The sequence below is a fragment of the Acomys russatus genome, chromosome 19, assembly GCF_903995435.1.
Source record: "Acomys russatus chromosome 19, mAcoRus1.1, whole genome shotgun sequence".
Classification (NCBI taxonomy): domain Eukaryota; kingdom Metazoa; phylum Chordata; class Mammalia; order Rodentia; family Muridae; genus Acomys; species Acomys russatus.
In genome coordinates this window covers 3,950,085-3,974,509 of record NC_067155.1, presented here as the reverse complement: position 1 = coordinate 3,974,509, position 24,425 = coordinate 3,950,085, and positions in this window count along the sequence as shown.

Here is a 24,425-nt window from a genome sequence, read left to right as displayed (position 1 = left end):
ATATAGCTCAGTGGTAGAGTGTTCGTTTGCCTTAAGACAAGTAAGGCCCCTCCTACAGCAATAGTCCAGGAGAGAAGACTGACGCTACATTATCTCACACTTATTACAGATGGGAAAGCAAGACAGTCAAGGAGTGTACTGGGAGTCTCCCCCGTCACCCCCCATCCAGGGAGACAATAAGGGAAGCTAGCACCTCTATATGCCAAGTACGGCCATAGCTCAGGGTTGGCAGAACGATAAAAGCAACCCTGCATGGTGGCCATCCCTGTACCCCGCCCAGCGCTGGACCACAGCCGGAATCTCAGGAGGACTTGGCTTTGCATCTGGTTGCCAGGATACGGCACGGCCATGCCTGAACATCCCTAGAAAGCCTGCTTCCCTGTAACACCCCCAACCAGAATTGGAGACGAAGGGCCGAGCCTCATTATGGGCTGAGCTGATGGTTCTTAACAAATTGTCTTCAGCAAGCTTGACAGACAGGGACGTGAGGGCAGCTGGGCCACTGGAGGATCAGTGAGGTTGAGGTATCTGAGGCTCCGGGAGAGGGGCTGGGCATCTATCAAGATCAGGGCAGCTGCCTGCCGTCCTGCACGACAGGTCCTTATTGTTTTTTCTAGAACCGTCCCAAGAACATCATGCCCCGAATTCTGGCCTGACACTCCTCTTGACCCCTGTGGAGCTGGGGTATGGGAGCTGAATTATGGATTGCATCCCAAACAAGGAAGGACAACCAACAACTCAGGCCAAAGCTGTTTACACAGGCATCGATCGGACCTGGCAGTGACTTAGCGGCCAGAGAGTACAGAAGTGCTGGTGGGAGGTGAGAGTTTCCTGTCTGTTGAGATGTGAACGCAGTCAATAAACAAGGAAATTTTCCTCAGGACAGCGTGGCTCCCCTGTTGCTCTGTCCTGCTTAGAAAGCCAAAGATGGTATACTCAGAGCTCAAGTCCAGCCCCCCCAAAACAAAGGGGGTTCCACTAAGGACTCAAGGACTTGAAAGTGGGAGCCTGGGTACATCCAGGGTTCTGTCCTGCTTGTTGGGAGGAGGATAAGGGGACATGACACCAGCCACATGTCCCCTGCTTCCTACTGCAGCATGCAAACCCTAGTGTGCTCGAAAGGCATCCAAGGTACAAATGGAATTGGCTTTTGGCGTATCCACCCTCAGTGCCTTCCCCTACCGTGGTCTGAACTAAGGTTTCTAGAAGGGAGTCCTGGTCAAGTGGGCTGTTGGAAGTGGGAGGGGTTGGGGTCTTCCTAATACTCCCATGCTCCTAAGGGATTCATTCAGAAACCAGGATGAGTGGAGAAGGTTGTGTCCACCTAGGCAGCAGGGAAAGGAAAGTTCTGGAAAAAGCAGCAGACAACCCTGGGATGAGGCCTCCAGAGGCTGGCCAATATAATAAAAGTGTATAGCCATGGGCTGGGCACTGGAGGACAGGGCAGGCTCTCCAAGCTTAGAGAAGGAGCCCTTGCCACACAGGATGCTTTGCTTTTGTCCTTCTAACTCGTCCCCTCAAAGTCCTGAGGTGTTGCAGTCCTAGGGTGTAGTGTCCCCGACGTGTATGTGAGCATCTAGTCCTCGGTTGTAGGACCCCTCTCACACACACACACAAAATTATTCTATGTATTTTTATGTGTGTGCTTGCCTGCATGAGTTTATGTGTACCGTGTGTGTGTGTGTGTGTGTGTGTGTGTGTGTGTGTGTGTGTGTGTGTGTGCAGGAGCCAGAGGAGGCCAGAAGGGGGCACTGGAGCTCCTCGGACTGGAGCTACAGGCAGTTGTTGGTTACCACATGGGTGCCAGGAACTGAGCCAGGCACTTCTGCAAGGGCATTTAGCGTGATAACCACTGAGCCACCTCTCCCGCTGGAAGACACAGGCCTGTGGGGGCAGGGGGCTTATGGGTTACAGGCTGGACCCAGCTCGGGCCTGAGGTCCCTACTTCTTTGTTGGCCACGGGGATGTAAATAAACCGTCACAGATAGGAGGTTCTGTGGCCACCATGGCCAGAAGCCGCTCCTGCTACAAACACTACCATGAAACAAACCCTTCTTCCCCTACGTCGCTTCTGTCTGGATTTTCCACTGATGAGAAATTAGCTGGTACAAGAAGAGGCCATGGGCTGGGCCTGGCCTAGGGTACCACGATCAGTGGTCACTGGGGGGTATTTTTTCTTTTTCTTTTTTAATTTTTATCAGTTTATTTATTTGGTTTTTTGAGACAGGGTTTCTCTATGTTATCTTGGCTGTCCTAGACTCGCTTTGTAGGCCAGGCTGGCCTAGAACTCACAGCGATCCGCCTGCCTCTACCTCCCAGGTGCCACGCCCGGCTTCACTGGGGGTATGTTCTAGCAGTACTCTACCCAGAATGTTCTTTCCATTACCAGCACGGCTTTGTCTTGTCACCGAGGCTGGACATCTCCTTAGTACCCTCCATAGCCTTCTCTTTGCAGTGCCTGAGGAGGGCACAGGAAAGTGGGTTACATAAACCGGAGTTATTTGAACACACAGCCCCAAACAGAGAGGCTGCAAGCTGCTTCTTCTTCTTCTTCTTCTTCTTCTTCTTCTTCTTCTTCTTCTTCTTCTTCTTCATCTTCCTTTTGGTTTTTTGAGACAGGGTTTCTCTGTGAAGCCTTGGTTATCCTGGACTTGCTTTGTAGACCAGGCTGGCCTCGAACCCACATCAATATGTCTGCCTCTGCCTCCCGAGTGCTGGGATTAAAGGAGTGTGCCACCACCGCCCAAGCTTCTTAATTCCTTTCAGAAAGCCACCTCGTGAGCCCCACATCCAAGAGCCTCAGGAGCCAAGGCTCTATTCTTGGGCCAATCAGCTGCGCAGTACCTCCCCGGGCCGTCTGTGTCGGCATTGGTGGCCCTGAAAAGAGGAATGCCACCTCAGATGCCACCCAGGCTGGTAAAGCACCAGAGCGGCTCTTCCCCTATCTGCTTAGGATAATGTGGCAGGGACAAGACTGGCCTCTGTAACTAGGCTCCTTGGACCAACAAGACAGAGGAGTTTGGAGTTCGAATCCCCAGGCTCACGGTCTGTTGCTTGCTGCCCAGCAGGTGGTGCTTACTCTGGAAGCTATGGCATGTGCAAAAGGCGGGACCTCACTGCTGTCAGTCACTAGCCCGTCAGGCCTCACTCTGAGGCTTCCCTGTCATCCCTGATGCAAAGAACCTAAGCTACTTGCTCTGCCGTACCTCTTCCACCATGACGGACCGAAACCACAAAACCCAAAACGAATCTGCACTCTCTTGCTGCCACTGAGCTTTGTGGCCACAGCAACATTAAATATCTAATATAAGAACTGACCTCAGGGGCTGAGATAGATCCTGATCAGTTGTGAATGGTGACCCTGCCCCTAAAAACACGAGGCCAGAGGCTCCGGCCAGGAGCTTTCCCAGAATGCTTTGGGGTTGCTGGAGCTCAGGGTGGCTCGTCAAGGCGCCACTCACGTCCTACTGAGATGCGTGACGCCTAACATGATGCGCAGCTCTCTGAGCAGGCAGAGACACTGCCCGTTGTGGGCAGAGTTTATGGTCACCAGAGTGCAGGCTGCTGGCTGGTTGTCGCCATGAACCATTTCCGTGGCTCCTGTGATCATCAGTGTGTGGCGCGAATGATTAGCAATGGAAGGAAGAACTGTGACGTAACCACTGCTCTTCCTGAGAGGTGGAGCCCAGCGAAGAAAAGACCATTTCGGGTCTTGATTGTAACATTCTCAGAAAGCAAATTGGGTTATTCAAAAAAATTTTTTCATACGATACGTTTGATCAGATTCATTTCCCCTCCCCCAACTCCTCCCAGATCTTCCCCATCTCCCTACTCACCTAACTCTGTGCTCTTTCTTTTTTTCTCTCAAACAAAACCCCTATTAAAGCCAGGCATGGTGGCGCACACCTTTAATCCCAGCACTTGGGAAGCAGAGGCAGGCGGATTGCTGTGAGTTTGAGGCCAGCCTGGTCTACAAAGTGAGTCCAGGATGGCCAAGGCTACACAGAGAAACCCTGTCTCGAAAAAAAAAAAAGCTCTATTAAAACAGTGTGTGTGTGTGTGTGTGTGTGTGTGTGTGTGTGTGTGTGTATCAAAATAAAAATGTACACACAAGAGACACGGAGACCATTTTGTATTGTCCAACTACTCCTGGGCACAGGCCTGCCCTGGAGTGTGTTGATGATATACACAGTGACAGACCATCAAAAAAGAACCTGTTTCTGCCCTGTCGGCAGGTATCAGTGGCAAATAGCTTCTTGGGACTTTGTGTCTACCTCTTCTTGGTGCTGGGATTTTATCCGGTTTGAACCTGTACAGGTCTTGTGCATGCTGCCACAGTCTCTGTGAATTCTGTGACTACTTAATTTATTTTACTTGGGTTCCTTATGTCTCTACCTCCCTTCCAACCTCTATCTGTCCTAATACCTTCTAACCCCCCAACACCAGGCAGGAGAGAAAGGTTAGAGGGGGAAGGGCACGATATGACTCTTTATTGCCTCCTGCTGGTTAGAGTTTTTGGGTTCCTCAGAACAGGTCCAATCTTTGGTTCATGGTATCTCCAACTTCTTCTCCTCAAGTTGTATCAACAGCCACCAGGAGCAGGGCTCTCAAGGCAGGGAGGGGAAGCAGCAACTTCCTTCCTCTTTCTAAGAGGCCCTCTACCCCCTGCCTCTGCCAGCCCGTTCCCTGCTCTCTCCTGGCTCTCATATTTATACCCTGCTCTCTTTGGCTCTCATATTTATACCCTGCCTTTCCTGGCCCTCTCCCTGCTCTCTTTGGCTCTCATATTTATACCCTGCCTTTCCTGGCCCTCTCCCTGCTCTCTCCTGGCTCTCATATTTATACCCTCCGAGGGTCCTCAGAGTTAAACTATCTGCATCTGGCAAAGATCACTCCCCTGCCCAAACATTAGACAATCATAGTTAACAGCTGTGGACAAACTATGACAGCCCCACTCATCTGGAATTTAAAAACAAAACAAAACATGGTTACATAATATAAACGAGTTTCTAAAGAAGCCAAAACTTCCACTACACTTGAGGGCTTTGATGAAGATATCCCATTTGTGACTGGGGGCTCTGAAGCCTCTCGCTCTCTGTACATTGTCCGGCAGTGGGTTTCGGTGACCTCGGCTTGCCTCAGCCTTCTTCATGCTGGGGCTGCTGCATGCACCACTCATCTAAGAGTCTTTTTTCCGTTCCCTTGCTCGCTGGCCCTTATGCATATGTATTTAGTGTGAGCCGGGCACTGCTGGAGGCATCTTCCACCACACAGTTGAAAGAGTCAGTGGGCGCTGGCATCAGGTGAGAGCCCTGGTCAGACACGTCGGGGAGAGGGGTGCCCTGGTCTGTAGGGAAAGCTTTGGTTTCCTTGTAAACTCAGTTATGTCATGTATATATGTTCTTGTTTTCATCCCAAGTGCAGGATTTCAGTTTGGCCTTTAGTTTTGTCCACAGCTGATAATCGTCTCCTGAGGGGCGTGGTCTTCGCCAGCTGGTAACAGCCTGCCGCGTGCTGCATGGATAGGGGCGTGGTCTAGGACTCTGAGGTAGATAAATAGGAGAGCACAGAGTGAGAAAGTGTGTGGCCTGTGGTCGTGATGTGTTGCATGTAGCAGTTTGGAGAGCCCGGAGGCAGACGATGTGACTGCTCGGAGAAAAACTGAAAGAAAGGTTTCAACGCGGCAGCTCAGAGGAGACTGCTTGCTGCATCTGCTGTTGACGCGGATCAGTACTGCCCCCAAAAGAACCCAACTGACCCTAAACAGCCAGGAGAAGTAAAAGGGGTCTGTGACCCCTTCTCTCCCGAATCTTCTTTCTCTCTTGCCCAGGGTTAAGGGGGTGGTGGAAGGGAGGTAGAGCCTTCAATACCCCCAAATAAAATAGAGTTTAAAAATGGAGCGTCAACACACTGCTCAGATGTGGGGTGGAGGGGTGGCTAGCAAACAGCTCCCTGCAGAGGCCAATAACTCTCCCCTTGCCTTGTTGACTTGGAGAGGCTGGGCAGGGCATGATGGGTAAATCACAGAGGCATGACACAGCCAAGAGAGTGGGAATTAAGCAGAGGCAGTGGCCCGGGCCAGGAGGGCTGGGAGAGAATAATTCATGCCCCTCTGTTGGACTCAGTTCCACAGGGCTCTTGGGTGAATTATTAGACTCCCCCGGCTCATGTGAAACAGTATCTAGATTGTGAGGGCCACCTGGGTTATGGCTGTGAGAGTTTGGTGTCGCTGTGCACACACATAGCTCAAAAAGGCAAAAGACTTACCACCGGGGCGGGGGCGAGGGCGGGGGTAGGGGTGGGGGCGGAGGCGGGGGCGGGGGCGGGGGTGGGCTGGGGTGGAGGTGGGGGCGAGTTGGGAGACAATAGTGCTGCTTCTGTAGGCCTCAGTCTTCCTTCCAGAAAACTCTCGTGTGGTACACTGCACTGAGCTTTCAAAATGTCTTTTTTCTTTTCTTTTCTTTTCTTTTTTGTTTTTGTTTTTGTTTTTGTTTTTTGAGACAAGGTTTCTCTGTGTAGCCCTGGCTGTCCTAGACTTGCTTTGTAGACCAGGCTGGCCTCGAACTCACAGTGATCCATCTGCCTCTGCCTCCCGAGTGCTGGGATTAAAGGTATGAGCCACCACCGCTCGGCTCAAAATGTCTTATCTTTCTGGCCCATTGTGGGTTGGGGTGGGGGGCGTCTGAGTCTGAAAGTGGTTCTGCGGCTTTCCTCTCAGCCTAGTTGCACCAGAGGAACTGCCTGAGATTCTAGGCCGGAGTGTGAGGTGTTTGTGTGTGTATGCAAGCTCCTTGTGGGTGGGTGTGGTGTGTGTAGTACATCAGTGTGGCTCATGATGCGTGAATGGGGGCTGATGTGGACTTATAGATTGTATGCAGTGAGTGCACTGTGTGTGTGTATAAGGTAGCATATGTTTTCAGTTTTGTATATTTCTAAGTGGTTTGAACAGGAATGCCCCCCCCCCACCCCACCAAGAGTCTTCTTGTGTTTGAATGCTTGGCCCACAGAAACTGGCACTATTGGGAGAAGCGGCCTTGTTGTAGGAAGTGTGACAGTGTGGGGGCAGGCTTCAAGGTCTCCTCTGGTCAAACTATGCCCAGTGTGGCACAGAGTCTCCTGTTGCCTGCGGGTCAAGATGCAGAACTCACGGCTCCTCCAGCACCACGTCTGCCTGCGTGCTGCCATGCTTCCTGCCATGATGATAATGGACTAACCCTCTGAACTGTGAGCCAGCCCCCGTTAAATGTTTTCCTTTATAAGAGTTGCTGTGGTGGGGGTATCTCATCTCAGCAAAAAAAAAAACCTTAAGTAAACCTTGAGTGTGGTACTTATTCATGTGTGTGTGTGTGTGTGTGTGTGAATATGTATGTGTGGACATGATGTTTGTTTGGGTGTGTTGGATGAGTAGAAATGTGTGTTTGGCAGTTGTATGTGTTTGAGTGTGGTGTGTGTGAGTATGGATATATATGGCTGTGCGTGCAATAGGTCTGTACAAGTGCAATATGTACGTATGGCTCCCGTGGCCGTATGCATGTGTGTGAGTGTGATGTGTCAATAACTGATAATAATAATTAATGCAGAAATATCTGCTTTCTTCTCTATTTTCAGGCATTTTAGATAGATACCCAAGAATTGTTGGTAAATATACGAGAACTCTGTGTCAAACTTAAAACCTTGTTTTAGTTTATTTCATTTTATATGAGTGTTTATCCTGCATGTATATCTATGAGCCGTGTGTGTGCAGTGCCTCTGGATCCTATGGGACTGGAGTTACAGATGGTTGTGAGCTGCCATGTGGGTGCTAGGAATTGAACTTGGGTCCTCCGGAAGAGCAGTCAGTGCTCTCTTAACCACTGAACCATCTCTCCAGCCCCTCAACTTCCTTTAGATAAAGAGAAAAGAATCCCAATTTAATTTTAATTTGAAGGGAAAAAAAATACACTTTTAAAAATAAAAATGAAGCTCGGCATGGCCGTGTATGTCTGTAGCCTTAGTAGTGGAGAGACCTAAGCTGGAGGATTACAGGCTCGAGGCCAGCCTAAGCTACATAGTGAGGTTCTAGTTAAAGTGGGTAAGGGGCTGTGCTGTGAGATGTTTCAGCTGGTAAAGGTGGCTTGCTGCCTGGCTAAGCAAGCTTGACAGCCTCAGCTCACTCCTCAGAACCCCTGTAAAGGTGGAAGAGAAGAGCGATGCCATAAAATTGACCTCTGACCTCCACATAATCCCATATAACAATAATAATAATAATAATAATAATAATAATAATAATAATAATAAATATTTTAAGGAATATATTATCAGGGTTGGTAGCATTGCTAAGGAAACACATTTAAATTTACAGCATAACACAGGAGCCTTAAAGCCAGTGATAAGTATTCCACAGCTAGTTTGATAGCACAGTTATGAAAGATGCATGAATGCAATATGGAGTCTCTTGCATCAACCCAACGCTTTGCTGACTTCTTGAGGAAGTTCCAGACTGGTTCCCACTGGGCTTTAGGGTACCACCATGTTGTATTATTACTAGGAATATACACTAGGTTTTGATTTATTGACCCCCCCCACACACACACACACCAGCAACAGTTGTTATTTTCCATTTTTAAAAAACCTGAAGCTAGGGAGATGGGCTCTGGGGTTAAAAGCCCTGGCTGCCCTTCCAGAGGACCTGGATTTGATTGCCTGCACCTTCATGGAGGCTCACAACCCCCTGTAACTCCATCCCCACGGGGATCTAATGGCCTCTCCTGGCCTCCAAGAACACCTGGACACATCTGGTGCACAGCATAGGCACAGGCCTAAGCAAACCCTTTTACTAAGGTATCTATGTCTGCCAATCTTCACGGCAGGCGAAAAATAAGCAACAGCATCAGCCGCTCCATCACACACCACAGTTGACTCCTGCAAGTGTTGCAAAACTCCACGGTGGAGTTCTACACAGTTGCTTTCCGGCAGCCGTTGCCAGCTCAACAGATGTTGGGGGTGAAGGACAGGTTCCTGTGGCTGCCGACACTGTCATTTTCTATGACATCTCTCGTTTTTTCCTGTTTGTCGCCGTCAGGGACATCGCTCTCCTTTCCTGTCCTCCTAACCCTTTCTCTCAGGCTCAGCTTTCAGAAGCTACCAAACCCTCATCACTGCCTAGGAATCTAGGAACTCATGCCTCGGGTTCCTCTCTGAGTTACCTCAAGTGTCGCTTTCTCTGCTCTACTCAGTCCGACGTTATACATCCTTCTTGGGTCTGCCTTCCAAAATCTACCAATGTCTCTCGTTGCTGTTATCACCTCATCTGGCCCTGGTCCTGTTAGCTTCTACCTTCCTAAATGGCTTCACTTTCATGGTGACCAGACTGGGCGAGAGGGGGTGGGGCTATCTGAGATCTATACACTTGTCTTCAACAGGAACACCCGGTTTTGTTTGTTTGTTTGTTTTTGTTTTTGTTTGTTTTTTTTGTTTTTGGTTTTGGTTTTTTGAGACAGGGTTTCTCTGTGTGGCCTTGGCTGTCCTGGACTCACTTTGTAGACCAGGCTGGCCTTGAACTCACAGCGATCCGCCTGCCTCTGCCTCCCGAGTGCTGGGATTAAAGGTGTGCGCCACCACGCCCGGCTGTTTTGTTTTGTTTTTACCGCCTCACACATTGTGTGGGGCAGCCGTTACCGGGGACTGCCATTTTGTTCCTCTGGACACTGGCTCTAATGGAGGAGTCCTGAGTTTGGAAGAGTTTTGCACATCACTGCGGCCAAGTCATTGGGAGAAGGCACCAGCCATGGGCTGCGTCTCTGGGAAGCTGCTTCACGATGGGGTGGCTTGGGCTCCCAGGAGTTTTAGAGGAGGGAACCCTGGATCTCATACAGGGCAGAGCACAGCCCCACAGAACTCCAGAGCTGTCTGCTTCTGGGGCTTTTCTCCAAGCAAAAAGTCATGAACCAAGTGCGTGACTATCAGGTCACCCTGAGTCTAGGAGTCGCTTTTCCATCTAATTGCAAACAGGTGCCAATCACTATCGCAGGCCCAGGGAAGGCATCGCTGTCCTTTAGCATTTAATATTGCGTTTCAGCTCGGCTTATGATCTCAGGCGCTGTCGAAGGACCTACAGCCAAATCCGTTTTTATTGAGGCAGGAAAGGTCAGCTTTCTTGGGCGTCTCCATGGTGAGAATAATAAATGCAGCCCATTCATACCCGTATGACATTTAGGCGCTCCAGCTGTGATGACCCTTGGGGAAAGGCGTTGGAGATTTTAATTATGTTTCTGCAGGAGGTATTGGCTAGTGGGCTGTTTCCTTCCTGTGCCAGGGAGTTCACCCCCACCACGTGGCGTCTGGTGTAGCCTGGATGAGCTCTCAGCAGTACCATCTGGCTCAGGAGGGTGCAGGACCCATTTGGTCTCAGATGTACCCCCCCAAAGCAATGTGGCTTCTGCTATCCGAGGCTTGTCCCATCGATGATCCGGCTTTGCAAGGCAGCCCTCTCCCCTGCAGCACAGGGACTCCGGTGGGGAGGCATGCGCAGCTGAGGTGGCCCTTGCTTGCAGGGCACAGCCAGCCCGTGCTCCCTGAGCACTGGCTCATTACCTGAGGCAGATAAATAGCCCTGGATTTTCTGATGACAGAGCCGGGATAAAATGCAGTGAGCGGAGACTGAACAGCCGAGGATGTTGCTGAAAGGGCAAAGAGATGCCATGCCAGAGAAACAGGGCCACAGAGATGCAAGAAAGGAAGCCAAAGCCAGCCCCTCTATCAACACCTTTGTAGCTACTCTTTGCTCCTTAGCCTGAGAGGTTTGGCACTTTCATCAGCCAACCCAATGTTTGCGGATTGTCTTAATCGATTGGTACTGATATAATACAATTCCTGAGGCCTCCTCCTCATTGTTTCCTCCTCCTCTTCCTCCCAGCTACAGGGTCTCTTAGGATCTCATTGTGTAGCCCAGGATGGCCAAATTCACTATCCTCCTGCCTCAGCTTCGTAAGTGCTGGGATTAATAGGCATGGTCCCACTGTCCCCTCAAGACGTGGTCACTTCAAAAGAATATAAATTAATTTGGCTGATGGTTCTGGAACCACAGAAGGGCCAAGATCCTTGTGTTGGTACATGCTTGTCTCCTAGTCAGGGTCTTGGCAAGACAGGCTGCTTGTGGTAGCTCTGATCTCTCTCTCCCTCTCTCTGTCTCTCTGTCTCTGTCTGTCTGTCTGTCTGTCTGTCTGTCTGTCTGTCTGTCTGTCTCTCTCTCTCTCTCTCTCTCTCTGTGTGTGTGTGTCTGTTTCTCCATGTCTCTGTCTGTCTCTGTCTGCCTGCCTGTCTGTCTGTCTCTCCCTCTCTCTGTCTCTCTGTCTCTGTCTGTCTCTCCGTCTGTTTGTCTCTGTCTGTCTGCCTGTCTGTCTGTCTCTCCCTCTCCCTTCCTCTGTCTGTCTGTCTGTCTGTCTCTCTCTCTCCCTCTCTCTGTCTCTCTGTCTGTCTGTGTGTGTGTGTGTGCACGCGTGTGCATGCGCGCAAGAACGTATGTGTGTGTGTGTGCATATGTATGTGCTTATATGTGGAGGCAGGAGGTTGAGGGCAGGTGTCTTTCTCTGTTGCTCTCCATTTTCCTCTTTATCATTGATGCTGGAGCTCACCAATTCAGCCGCACTGGCTGGCCAGCAAGCACGGGAGAGCCTTTGTATCTGCCCTACTACCCCCGCAGCAGGTTTATGGGTTTATACCGCCACCTTTGCATGGGTGCCACGGGCTCAAACTGCAATGGTCATTACTGTGCAGCAAGCAAGCACTTCCTCAACTGAGCGATCTGCCTTGCCCACTTGTATAAAGTGACTAATACCATGACCTCTTCTAAGTATTTACCTCCCCGAGGGATCCTCTTCCAAACAACTTGTTGTTGTTTTGGTTTGGTTTTGTTTTTTGCTTTTTCAAGACAGGGTCTCTCTGTGCAGCCTTGGCTGTCCTTGACTCACTTTGTTGTTGTTTTTTGTTTTGTTTTGTTTTTAAAGATTTATATATTTACTCATTTAATGTATATGAGTGCTCTACCTGCATATACACCTACAGGCCAAAGGAGGGCATCAGATCACATTATAGATGGTTGTGAGCCACCATGTGGTTGCTGGGAATTGAACTCAGGACCTCTGGAAGAGCAAGCAGTGTCCTTAACTGCTGAGCCATCTCTCCAGCCCCCTTCCACTCACTTTGTAGACCAAGCTGGCCTGGAACTCACAGAGATCCACTTGCCTCTGCTTCCCAAGTGCTGGGATTAGAGACTTGCACCGTCCTGCCCAGCTCTAAACAACTTTAACATGAAAATTTGGAGTTGGGCTTATGACATGTTGATCTGGGGGCAAATTCAAACCCTAGAAATGTTCATTAATTTTTGCTGTTCTTCAGAGAGCTCTAACAACCCACAGATGTAGATCGGTCATTAGTTCAACAAAGTTTCCTTCTCTTTATTTTTCGACAGTTACTTTTCTTGTTACATTGTTCGTTATTAAAGCTCCTTATAGGGGGCTGGAGAGATGGCCTAGCAGTTAAGAGCACTGACTGCTCTTCCAGAGGTCCTGAGTTCAATTCCCAGCACCCACAAGGTGGCTCACAACCATCTATAATGAGATCTGGCGCCCTCTTCTGGTCTGCAGGTGTACATGCAGGCAGAACACTGTGTACATAATAAAGCTCCTTATCACGGTTGGGTTTCCAGTGTCTTTCCCTCTCTTTAATTCTCACTTCTCCCATCTTTTTAATTTTTTTATTTTTGCCTTTTTTTATTTCTCTCATCTTTTAAAATTCTGAAACATCAGTGTCCCCAGAGCTTCTCTATATAATCACAACCAGTGGTTGTTTTTAAAAGCCCTGCTGTTTTGGATCAAGTGTAGCTCAGTAGAGTAACACTTGCCTAGAATCCCCCAGTGAGGGGTTGGGGTGTGGCTCAATGGTAGAGCCCCTGCCTAGACTCCCGCAATGAGGGGCTGGAGTGTGTCTCAGTGGTAGAGCACCTGCCTAGAATCCCTCAGTGAGGGCCTGGGATGTGGCTCGGTGGTAGAGCCCCTGCCTAGAATCCCCCAGTGAGAGGCTGGGGTGTGGCTCAGTGGTAGAGCACCTGTCTAGTATCCCCCAGTGAGGGGCTGAGGTGTGGCTCAGTGGTAGAGCCCTTGCCTAGAATCCCCCAGTGAGGGGCTGGGGTGTGGCTCAGTGGTAGAGCACCTGCCTAGAATCCCCTAGTGAGGGGCTGGGGTGTGGCTCAGTGGTAGAGTCCCTGCCTAGAATCCCCCAGTGAGGGGCTGGGATGTTGCTCAGTGGTAGAGCTACTGCCTAGAATCCCCCAGTGAGGGGCTGGGGTGTGGCTCAGTAGAGCACATGTCTAGTGCATTCAAGACCTCGAGGTTGATCCTCAGCACAAGCAATAAAAATAAAAGCAAACATAACAAAATTCTGCTGTTTTTCTTCAGATTATTTACCCAGCTTCCAGCTCTATTTCTGTCACAGCTTGTTTTCATCTTCTCTTTATCATCTGGTTTTCAGAGTCAATTACTATAATACAACAAAACAAAGAAACCCCTGTATTTTGCTAGGTTTGGCAAAACACACCTGTAAGATCAGCTCACAGTGTCTTGAGGCCGGAGGATGATGAGTTCCAAGCCAGCCCTAACTACCACCCTGTGAGACGCTGTCTCAAAACAACAATGACAAAATCTGTTTCCTGGAGTAAATATTTTTGGAATTCTGTCCTTTCTCTTTTCTTAATATTATTACACTTTTTTTCCTGCTCCATCTGCCTTCTCCTCAGGTGCTGAATGGCTGAGCTCACTCCTCAATTCAGGGTTCTGCCTATCAAAGTGAATCCGTGCCTATGTCCTTTGTGGAGGGCACACCTCACTTTTTCAGGAAAGGACCAGAGGGCAGGCTAAGCCCAATGTGGTGGTAAAGCACAGCCTAGAAAGAATCTGGCCACAGAGTTGGCCTGAGGATACAGGGTTGTTTTTTTGTTTTGTTTTGTTTTGTTGTTTTTTTCCAGGCAAGCAGTTTCCTTGTGGCAAGAATTCTTAAGCACAGGGCTGCTCTGTCCGCCTTCCTCCCTCCCCCTCCCCTTTCATCTCTCTCCTCTCTCTCTTAGTTCTGGGCATGGAACCCAGGGCCTTCTGCAGGCTAGGCAAGCATTCAACTGCTAAGTGACACTTCAGCTCCTAACTGGGGATTCTAGGCAGGGCCTCTACCACTGAGCCACACCCCCAGCCCCTCATTGGGGGTTCTAGGCAGGGGCTCTACCACTGAGCCATACCCCCAGCCCCTCACTGGGGGATTCTAGGCAGGGGCTCTACCACTGAGCCACACCCCCAGCCCCTCATTGGGGGTTCTAGGCAGGAGCTCTACCACTGAGCCACACCTTAGCCCCTCACTGGGGAATTCTAGGCAGGGGCTCTACCACTGAGCCACACCCCCAGCCCCTCACTGGGGGATTCTAGGCAGGGGCTCTACCACTGAGCCACACCCCAGCCCCTCACTGGGGAATTCTAGGCAGGGGCTCTACCACTGAGCCACACCCCAGCCCCTCACTGGGGGATTCTAGGCAGGGGCTCTACCACTGAGCCACACCCCAGCCCCTCACTGGGGGATTCTAGGCAGGTGCTCTACCACTGAACCACACCCCCAGCCCCTCACTGGGGGATTCTAGGCAGGAGCTCTACCACTGAGCCACACCCCCAGCCCCTCACTGGGGGATTCTAGGCAGGGGCTCTACCACTGAGCCACACTCCCAGCCCCTCATTGGGGGTTCTAGGCAGGAGCTCTACCACTGAGCCACACTCCCAGCCCCTCACTGTGGGATTCTAGGCAGGGGCTCTACCACTGAGCCACACTCCCAGCCCCTCATTGGGGGTTCTAGGCAGGAGCTCTACCACTGAGCCACACCCTAGCCCCTCACTGTGGGATTCTAGGCAGGGGCTCTACCACTGAGCCACACTCCCAGCCCCTCATTGGGGGTTCTAGGCAGGGGCTCTACCACTGAGCCACACCCCCAGCCCCTCACTGGGGAGTTCTAGGCAGGGGCTCTACCACTGAGCCACACCCTAGCCCCTCACTGTGGGATTCTAGGCAGGGGCTCTACCACTGAGCCACACCCCCAGCCCCTCACTGGGGGATTCTAGGCAGGGGCTCTACCACTGAGCCACACCCCCAGCCCCTCATTGGGGAATTCTAGGCAGGGACTCTACCACTGACACATTTTCTTATTACTAAGACACATGGTGTCCCTAAGTTGCCAATACCAGGCTTGAACTTGTGATTCTCCTGCCTTAGTCTCGGGAGAACCTGGGAATGTAAGCCTGCCCCATCAGGTACTGCTATAGACTCTCTTGTATCTACATCGTCTCTCCGAGGGAGGAGAAGGTTCACCCGTAAAATCGTCGACCTAAGGAAATACCCAGGCCATGGGAACTTTCTACTCCCTTGGGTCCTCTTGACTCAGCCTATGTCTATGATCCTGCGGTACTGGCCTCGGAAGTCCTTGAAACGAGGCAGCTTGTGGCCATCCTCACTGCCTCATCATGACAAGAGGGCGTGTGTGTGTGCTGTTCCAGCATTTCCTGTTTGCCTGTCTCTGAGCTTATGCTGCCTCCCGGCAGAGAGAGGAATCTGGGGCAGCTTCCACTAACCACCTTTGCTCTGGTGTCTGCTACCCAGGACCTAGTGAAACTCCTTGAACTCAACTGTTACAATTTGAATATGAAGTGTCCTCTCCCCCACCTCCACCCCCCAAAAAAGGCTCATGTATCTGGAACTTGGTCTGCAGCTCAGCTGTATGTCAAGTGGTTCTGGAATCGTTGCGAGCTGGGCCAAGCTGAAGGAAGCAGGTCTAAGTTGTATCCTTTATCTCTGTTTCTCAGTTTTTGTCTCTCTGGGTGTCTTACGCTTGGGTTGTACTTCCTGTTGGGCACTTCCTCTTACTGGGCACAGATTTTTACTCCCAGCACTCAGGCACCAGAAGCAGGTGGATCTACATAGATTGGGGCCAACCTCGTCTACATGGTGAGTTCCAGGACATCCAGGGCTACATAGAGACCCTGTCTTAAACAAAAACAAAAACAAACAAAACGACAACAAATAAGCCAAAAGAAAAGTTTCTCTGTCACAGTCCCACCACCATAATGTTCTACCCAAACATAGGATGGCTAGCAAGCAAGGACCGAAGCCTCTGTGAGCCAAAATACATCCCTGCCCGCACCCCCCCCACCCCCGTCTCTTTGCTTTTAAGTTTTTGTGTGTCAGGTATTTCGGTCACGTTTGCACAAAAGTAATGTGAGCGCACACTGGAGTTGGTGCCATAGCTTCAGTCAAGGTTCCAACTTTGTTTTCCCCCAATTATTCTCGTTTTGGAGAAGAGAAGAGAGGCCTTTTCTTGACACCACCATCTTCATTTTACACAGCTCATGCCTGGTAATTGACAACACTATGTCAGTCATGGCTAAGAAACCTAGTGAGTCATTTTTTCCACTGAGATTTTAAGAAGGGACAAAAATGTGTGTGTGTGTGTGTGTGTGTGTGTGTGTGTATAGTGTGTGTGTATGTGTGTGAGAGAGAGAGAGATAAAAGGCTGATGACATGTTTGGGGGAGAAAGGGCTTGATCTGAAGATGGGGAAAATAATACGACATATTTCAAGTTCTCTGGCTGAATGTAATTAAGAGACCCTGTGCCTACAAAGCTCTTAGCTCAGTGCCCTGCGTGGGGAGATGGGTAAGCAATTCTAAGCATGCTATTTACTCTCTAAAAAGGATCGCTTTTATTCCGGGAACAACTCACTCTCTCGGGTTAAATTGCTATGCTATGGTCAAATCTTATTCTGTATTTACAGCAAGTCTCTGAAATACAAAAGAGCCCTAAGGTTGGGGTTGTTCCCCCTGCCTCTCACTGAAAGCCCGGAGAACCTTGACTAAAGGCCACAGGTGGGAGGCATGGCGTTCCTGAGGACAGGGCGACTGCTGCATGGTTTTAGTTTATCCTGTTGAATGAATCTCGTCCCAGGCACTTCTAAGTGGGTGTGTTGTACAGTGATGTCTCCACCCACAACTGACTGTGCCCATGATGGTGGTCTCTAAAGATTCTCATGAAGCTGGAAGTTTTCTGGTACCTAGTGGGGATGTAACTGTCACATCACTGGGCACTTGTCATCTGTGGCCATTTCGGTGTAAAGAGCATTGCCTGCTGCTTAAAAAAATAGGACAATATGGTAATGTCTGTTATATTTTTTTCTTGAAAAAAATATTCCTATGTACATGTGTGTTTTTGCACGCATGTATTTCTGTGCTGCACTTCTGGACACCAGAAGAGGGCCTGGGTGCCCTGGAATTGGAGTTACAGTCTGTTGTGAGCTGCCATACTGGGAATCAAACCTGGGTCCTTCGGAAGAACAGCCAGTACTCTTCATTTGTTCATTTGACTCACTTTGTTGTTGTTTTTGTTTGTTTGTTTGTTTTGTTTTGTTTTTAAGGATTTTTTTATTTATTCATTTAATGTATATGAGTGCTCTACCTGCATATACACCTACAGGCCAGAGGAGGGCATCAGATCACATTACAGATGGTTGTGAGCCACTATTTGGTGCTGGGAATTGAACTCAGGACCTCTGGAAGAGCAAGCAGTGTCCTTAACTGCTGAGCCATCACTCCAGCCCTATTTCTCTCTTCCTTGGTTTTTTGTTTGTTTTGTTTTAACATGCAAATACTGGGTTACCTTGCGATGTTTTTTGTTTGTTTGGTTGGGTTTTTTTGGTTTGTTTTGTTTTGGTTTTGGTTTTTGGTTTTTTGAGACAGGGTTTCTCTGTGTAGCCTTGACTGTCCTGGACTCTCTTTGTAGACCAGGCTGGCCTCGAACTCACAGCGATCCATCCACTTCTGCCTCCCAAGTGCTGGGATTAAAGGCATGCACCACCACTGCCCGACTTTGTTTTGTTTTGCTTTTTAGACAGGGTTTCTCTGTGTAGCCTTGGTTGTCCTCGACTCCCTTTGTAGACCAGGCTGGCCTCGAACTCACAGCGATCTGCCTGCCTCTGCCTCCCAAGTGCTGGGATTACAGGCGTGCGCCACGTTCCCCCCCCCCACCCCCCGGCCCCCCTTTTGGTGTTTTAATACATGTGTATCATGTACTGTTCACTTCTCTGAGATGGGGCTCTCATTATATCTATTATCCAGTCTGGCTGTGAACTCCTAAACTCAAGCCATTTTCCCACCTTGGCTTCTTCAGCCGCAGATCCCACAGGCCCCAGCACTGCACTTGGCTGCTTACCATCCTCCGTTGCGTTTCTGCTGTTGCTTTTGGAGCCAGTGTCTCGCTGTGTGGTCCAGGCTGGCCTCAAGGTGACAACCCTCCTGTCTTCACCTCCAGAATTCTGGGAATACAGGAGTGCACCCCCATGCCTGGCTTTCTCTCTCTCTCTCTCTCTCTCTCTATATATATATATATTTTTTTTTTTAAAGAATTATTTTTTTACAAGCACAAATAATTTTAGTGTTTTATAGTAAATAAGAGTAACGTTTAAATCCATTAGGGAAAGAAAATGAAAATCACAAGCTTTTCTATAGAAGAAAGCACAGCCTCAAGTGTTAAAAGCTTAACATAAACCGACTGCATAAAAACCAGCATTTCAAGCACTTAGAAGTAGTAACACTACAAGGGAAGAGGAGAAATGAGAGAGATGGGGGTAAAGCAGGAAAATGAAACAGGAGCAGGAGCCCTCAAAGGCATTTTAATAAAGAGGACGCCATAGGAAGGGACAGCCCCAAACCCTGGGTGCAACAGAAAGGAACTCTGGAGTCGGGATAAAAAATAAAATAACTGGCCAGGCAAGACCCCCCCCACATCCTTAAACGGCCTAGTCCGCATGCTACCCTGCCCCCTAGATTCAAATTCAAATGTGAATTAAACACAAGTAAGAGCTGCAGACTCTCCCAACTGTTCAGCCTGGAAAGCCAGTGTCAGAAAAACATGACTTTGTTCACCTACCCGTTGACATGATAAAGCAGCACGTGGAAGAGGGATTTGAGCGACTGGGGTATCTTTTTGGACTATCAGTAGCGTCTCGGACTCTCTTAGTAAGCGGATCTTGAAGCCCTTAGCTTCATGGCCTCCTGGTGTTCTGAGCAGGGGCAGTCCTACCCAGGGGTCACCAGGCTGCCCTGTTAAAGTTTAGTTACTTTTTATTGTATGTATGTGGCTGTTTCACGTGCGTGTATGTGTGTGCACCCTGTGTGGCTGGTGCCCACGGAAGCCAGAAGAGGCTATCAAATCCCATGGAACTGGTGCTCCAGACAGTTGTGAGCCGCCATGCGGTTGCTGGGGGGTGGAAACCCAGGTCCCCTGCAAAAACAGTCAGTGCTCTTAACTGTTGAGCCATCGCTCCGGCCCCTTCTTTTGTATTTTAATCATTGTTTTAGAATATGGTCTTCTACGCATTAAAAAAGAAAATAAAAAAGGTGTTCACTACAAAACAGCCAGCAGTGGCTGCACACATCTCTTGGGATAACAAGGAACGTCAAGTGGTGGCTCTATACCATTGGTGTTTGTGTCACAAAGTCACCAAATGACACGCGTCTCTGAATGTGGTCCCGACTCTAAAGGACACCTGTCTACGACACGTATACACACATGCAAAGGAATGCCTCTGCCCCATCCTGTAGCCTTCACACGATATCACCTTTAACCCTGACAGCATCCAGTGACACAGGAGTCTCCTCTGGGTGTGAGAATCAGGCTCCTCTTTTGCTCAGACCCCCTGAGTCCCCGGATGCAGCCTCACAACCCATGTGTGGGTGCTCTCTCCAAAAATTTGAAGGAAGCAAGTTTTCCCCCCATTAAAGGACAATTGGTAAGTGGGCATTACTTTGGCAATGGATCTCTGTATCCTGTGGATGAGAGGAAAAGAGACCGGATGCAGTCATTGGCATCATAGTGGTCCAGAGTCTGTGTCAGGATGCTAGTGCACCATTGCAGGCGATCCTTGCCACTCCCTTCTCTGTGGGCGCATGGGTGTTTACCTGCATACATGCATATGCACCACGTGTGTGCCTGCTGCCCACATCCCTGCTCTCTATGAGTGTTTGCCTGTGTGTGTGTATGCATGTGCACCACATGTGTGCCTGGTGCCCACTCTCTATGGTATGGACGTATGGGTATTTTCCTGTGTGTGTGTGCATGTGTATGTGTGCCTGGTGCCCAGGCTGCACCTCTTCACCTGGCTGTGTACCATCCTCTACTGCACTTCTGCTCTTGTTTATGGAGGGGCAGGAGAGGAGGGCTGCGTGGAGGGCTCAGGTGACCTTGGGGTTGCCTGTCCTCTGGCCACACCTCAGGACTGAGTGACTCCAGGCAGCTTCTCATCTCTTCTGAGCTGCAGTTTGTGGGTCAGAAAAATGGGAGTATCTGTAGGGAAAGGTTTCATGCAGAGTCCACTAACTTCCTCTCTGTTCCCTCTGGCTCAGCGGCTTACCTCGCTGGCAAATCACGTCTCTGCTAAGCAGCCATCCTAGATCCACCTGCTCGGTTCACACAGCTTTCTCCGCAAGGCCTGTTCTAGCCCAACGGTTTGGCCGCAGCTGCCAGTTTCCACTCACTTAGTCACCAAATCCCTCTGCTGCCACCCAGGCCCCGGCCTCCTCCACCCCACTCCATCAGCCTGGAGGAGGGAGGCAGGCGCAGAGCTTCCATATTTCAGAAGCCCAAGAATGTTCCAGAGACCCAGCAATGACCCCATGGAACTGCAGGCTTGCCCATCAGCCAAGCCCCAAGCAAGCCATTAAGGAGGCTGCAGGCACAGTGCTGACAGTAAATTCCTATCCCACTGTGGTGCGGTTCAGTGAGCCCTGGGGTATTTCCTGTGACAACTGGGAACTCTCTGCAGCCATTAGCGCAGCCTGCGTCCTGATGGTGGCAGCCCTGGAAGATCTGGGACAGTGTGAGGGTTGTCTAGAGCAAGATGTGTGCCCAGACTCTTGCCCTGTGCCCACCAACTTTAATCCAGTTTTGGGGTTACACTGGTAAATAAGACGGTTATGTCTGTAGAAGGAAGCACAGAATATGTTGCACGCATGTACATCTTCACACAACTAAAGGCATGGGTACATGCTTGCCCAGATACACACACCTGAATGCTCACACACATTGCACGCATGCACCCTACACACACACCCAGGTGCATGTCCTCTCAAACACTACCATTCAAATAATTTTCTCGTCCTAAAGTCTCCCCTTTGGCCAGGGTAGCCCCTGGCTTTCATGGGCCCAGATGGCCAGAGCAGGCTAGCTATCACGTGATGGTCTCTAGTCCGTTTGTCTAGGCTGTTTGTCCCAGTGCGCTGGGCCTGACCTGGGCTGTTCCAGGAGGCAGGCGCTGCTGTTTAATATCCCATTTTCTTCCCTTCACCAAGGAGACCTGGAAACCTGAGGAGCCGCCTGAGGGCACGAGCTGCGCATGGAGCCATGTGGGATTCACATCAGAGTCTCCAGCGGCGGTGTCAGACTGCGTCAATTCCAGAGTGTCAGACTTTATTAAAAAAAAAAAAAAAAAAATGAGAAACAGAACCAAACAAAACAAAACCCAGTGCCTGGTCTGGCGTAGACTCTCGGATAAATGCAGGTGCCTGTGTGCCCACACAAATCTGCAAAGCCACACATGCATCCTTAAATTCATGTGATGCACATCCACCCACCCCCAACCTGCATGTTTACATAGGAAAAGTCCACACACAGAGACACGTGCTTACACATGCAAACATCCTATACACGTTTCCACAAACACCCGTACAGAGGCACATGCTTGCATACTCCAAACGCGTGGATATAGGCATTTGCACACAAAGCATGTACACGTGCACACGTGTACAGAGCTATGCACCTGCAGCAAACCACCACGCATGCACACCCATACTCAAGTGGGGTAAAATGCTGCGGGCATCCTACTGTTTGCTGCAGATCTTTCTATTCCAGTGTCCTTCCCTCCCCCCCCCCCCCCCCCCCCGTTGCAGGAAAAGAACCCGCTGTCACCTCCCTTGTGTGGCTATGATAAAATACCCTGACCAAAAGCAACTTAGAGAAGAAAGGAGCCTATTTGGCTTACACTCCCAGATTACAGTCCACACTTGCAGAGAGGTCACAGTGGCAGGAGCCTGAGACAAGCGGGCAGAACACATCCACAGTTGGCAGCAGAGAGAAGTGAGCGCACCCGTGCTGCCCACCTGCTTTCTTATAGTTTCTCCTTTTTCTATATAGTTCAAAACCCCTAACCCCACCCCCCACCCCAGAGGCACAGGGAATGGTGCCACCCACAGTGGGCTGGAGCTTCCTACCCCAATTAACAATCAAGACAGCTCCCCCACCACCACCAAGACATGCCCACAGCCCAACCTGATCTAGACAATTTCTCATTCAGGCTCCCCACTCCAGGGGCTGGGGGGGTCATGGGGGTGGAAGTAGAGGGGGTGGGGGGATTACAGTAGTCACAAGTTGACATTTCAAAACTATCGAGCATAGACCCTTGGCTGGACGGACTAGAGACCTCCAAGAAAAGGGGAGCAGACGCAAAGGTTGACCTTGAGGCTGCCTGGGCCACTCCCTCTTCCAGCCTTCCCGCTGCTCTGACCAACCATCTGGGCCACCTGGACCGTCCTCCCCTCTGCTCTTTGGCTCTCGGAATTCAGCCAAATCTTGGGGGCAGGATCTGCCTAGAGATCTCAGCAAACACTCATTAGTACCTCCCACCTCTGCTCTCCACAAGGTCCTCCACCAGGAAGCTGGAGTTCCTAAGCAAAATCAGACCAGATTCTCTGTTTCCAAGTCTGCCAGGCCTCAGAGAGCCAAACGGAAACCGCTCTCGTGCAGCTGTGGCTCGGACTGACAAACTGATGGGATTTCCAGCTGCAGGGGAGAAAGCATTCCCGTGGGTGGAGCCACAAGCCCGAGTTGGTCCCCAGAGCTGAACTGCTGCTTGGTGCGCGCGCGTGTACACACACACACACACACACCGATGGCAAGCCCTCTGCCATTCATCCTCATCTCAAGAGCCTTAAAGGACAAACCTCCCAGCTGGGCGCACGCCTTTCATCCCAGCACACGAGAGGCAGAGGCAGGCGGATCGCTGTGAGTTTGAGGCCAGCCTGGAAACGCTGTCTCGAAAAACCGACCGACCAACCAACCAAGCCTCCTTTTCCCACCCTCAACTGTATCCACTGATTCCACTGCAAACATGAGACTTCAGCTTCTTAAGGACAGACCAGATATTTTGGGCCTGGGTTTTCACATTTATCATTAAAGCAATTATCAGCTAAAACTTCTTGGCTCCCGAAAACAACGCGATCAGAGAGCAGGAGGGAGAGTGGAGTTATAAATAACCCCCCGCCCCCACTTTTCGTTTGTGGTGCTATATAAATCTTTAGGTGTGTGGATTGCATCATTACTAATGTTCTTTAAAATGTAATACAACTTTGCTCATTAAACGCAGCCAGCCAATCAGAAGACGCTCCTCACAGCCCCTCCCCTGAGGAGTTGCGGCATTTGCATTGCAGAAAAACTGTAATTTTATTCATGGACTGGCGTCCGCCTCAGCCCCTCAGTAATTAAACACGGAACAGCTGTCACTCTGCGGCATCCTAGGCAAGCAGGATGGAATACTGAGCCGGTATGGACAGGCTCAGCGGTAGGAGGCTGACATGGCTGGGGGAATGGTGCAAATAAGAGGCTGGTGAGGGCAGGGGCCCCGACAAGGTGAGGGATTCCCAGGCCAGGGCTCAGGGCTGTCCCTGGCTCCTCCGTGCCCCCTCCTGACTCCTGCAGAGAGAGCGACTGATGAGGTGTGGAGGGAGATGGAAAGAGATAGAGGATTTGTTCAAGTAGGAACACAGATCCTTGGAGGCCCACGGGACCTAGGAGAGGTAGGCCTCGGAGGATGGGGGGACACTTCTGGATTCTACTTTGTTTTGTTTTTAACTGGTTGAGATATGTTAACAAGCAAGTAATGCATTCCCTCTATAATTCAAAGAACTGATTTATTTATTTTTTTAAAATCAGTGCTAGGGACTGAACTCAGAGCCTTGCATATGCTAGGCAACAACTCTACCATGGAGCTTAGAGCTCAGACAGACCCTCATGCAGCTAATTTTAATATATATAATACACACACACATTTATTTGCGTGTGCGTTTTGTGGGGCGTACCCACACCGGGTGTACATGTGGACTCCAGAGGACATCTTCCTTCCACCCCGCGAATCTGGGAGATTGAACTCAGGTCGTCGGGCTTGGCAGCCGGTGCCTTTACCTCCTGAGCCACCTCCCCGGCCCAACCCTGAGCTGAAGTTTTTAAAACAGTAGATCTCAACATGTGGGGCTCAACCTCTTTGGCAGTCAGATCACCTCTTCACGGGGGTCATATATCAGATATGCCGCGTATCAGATGTTT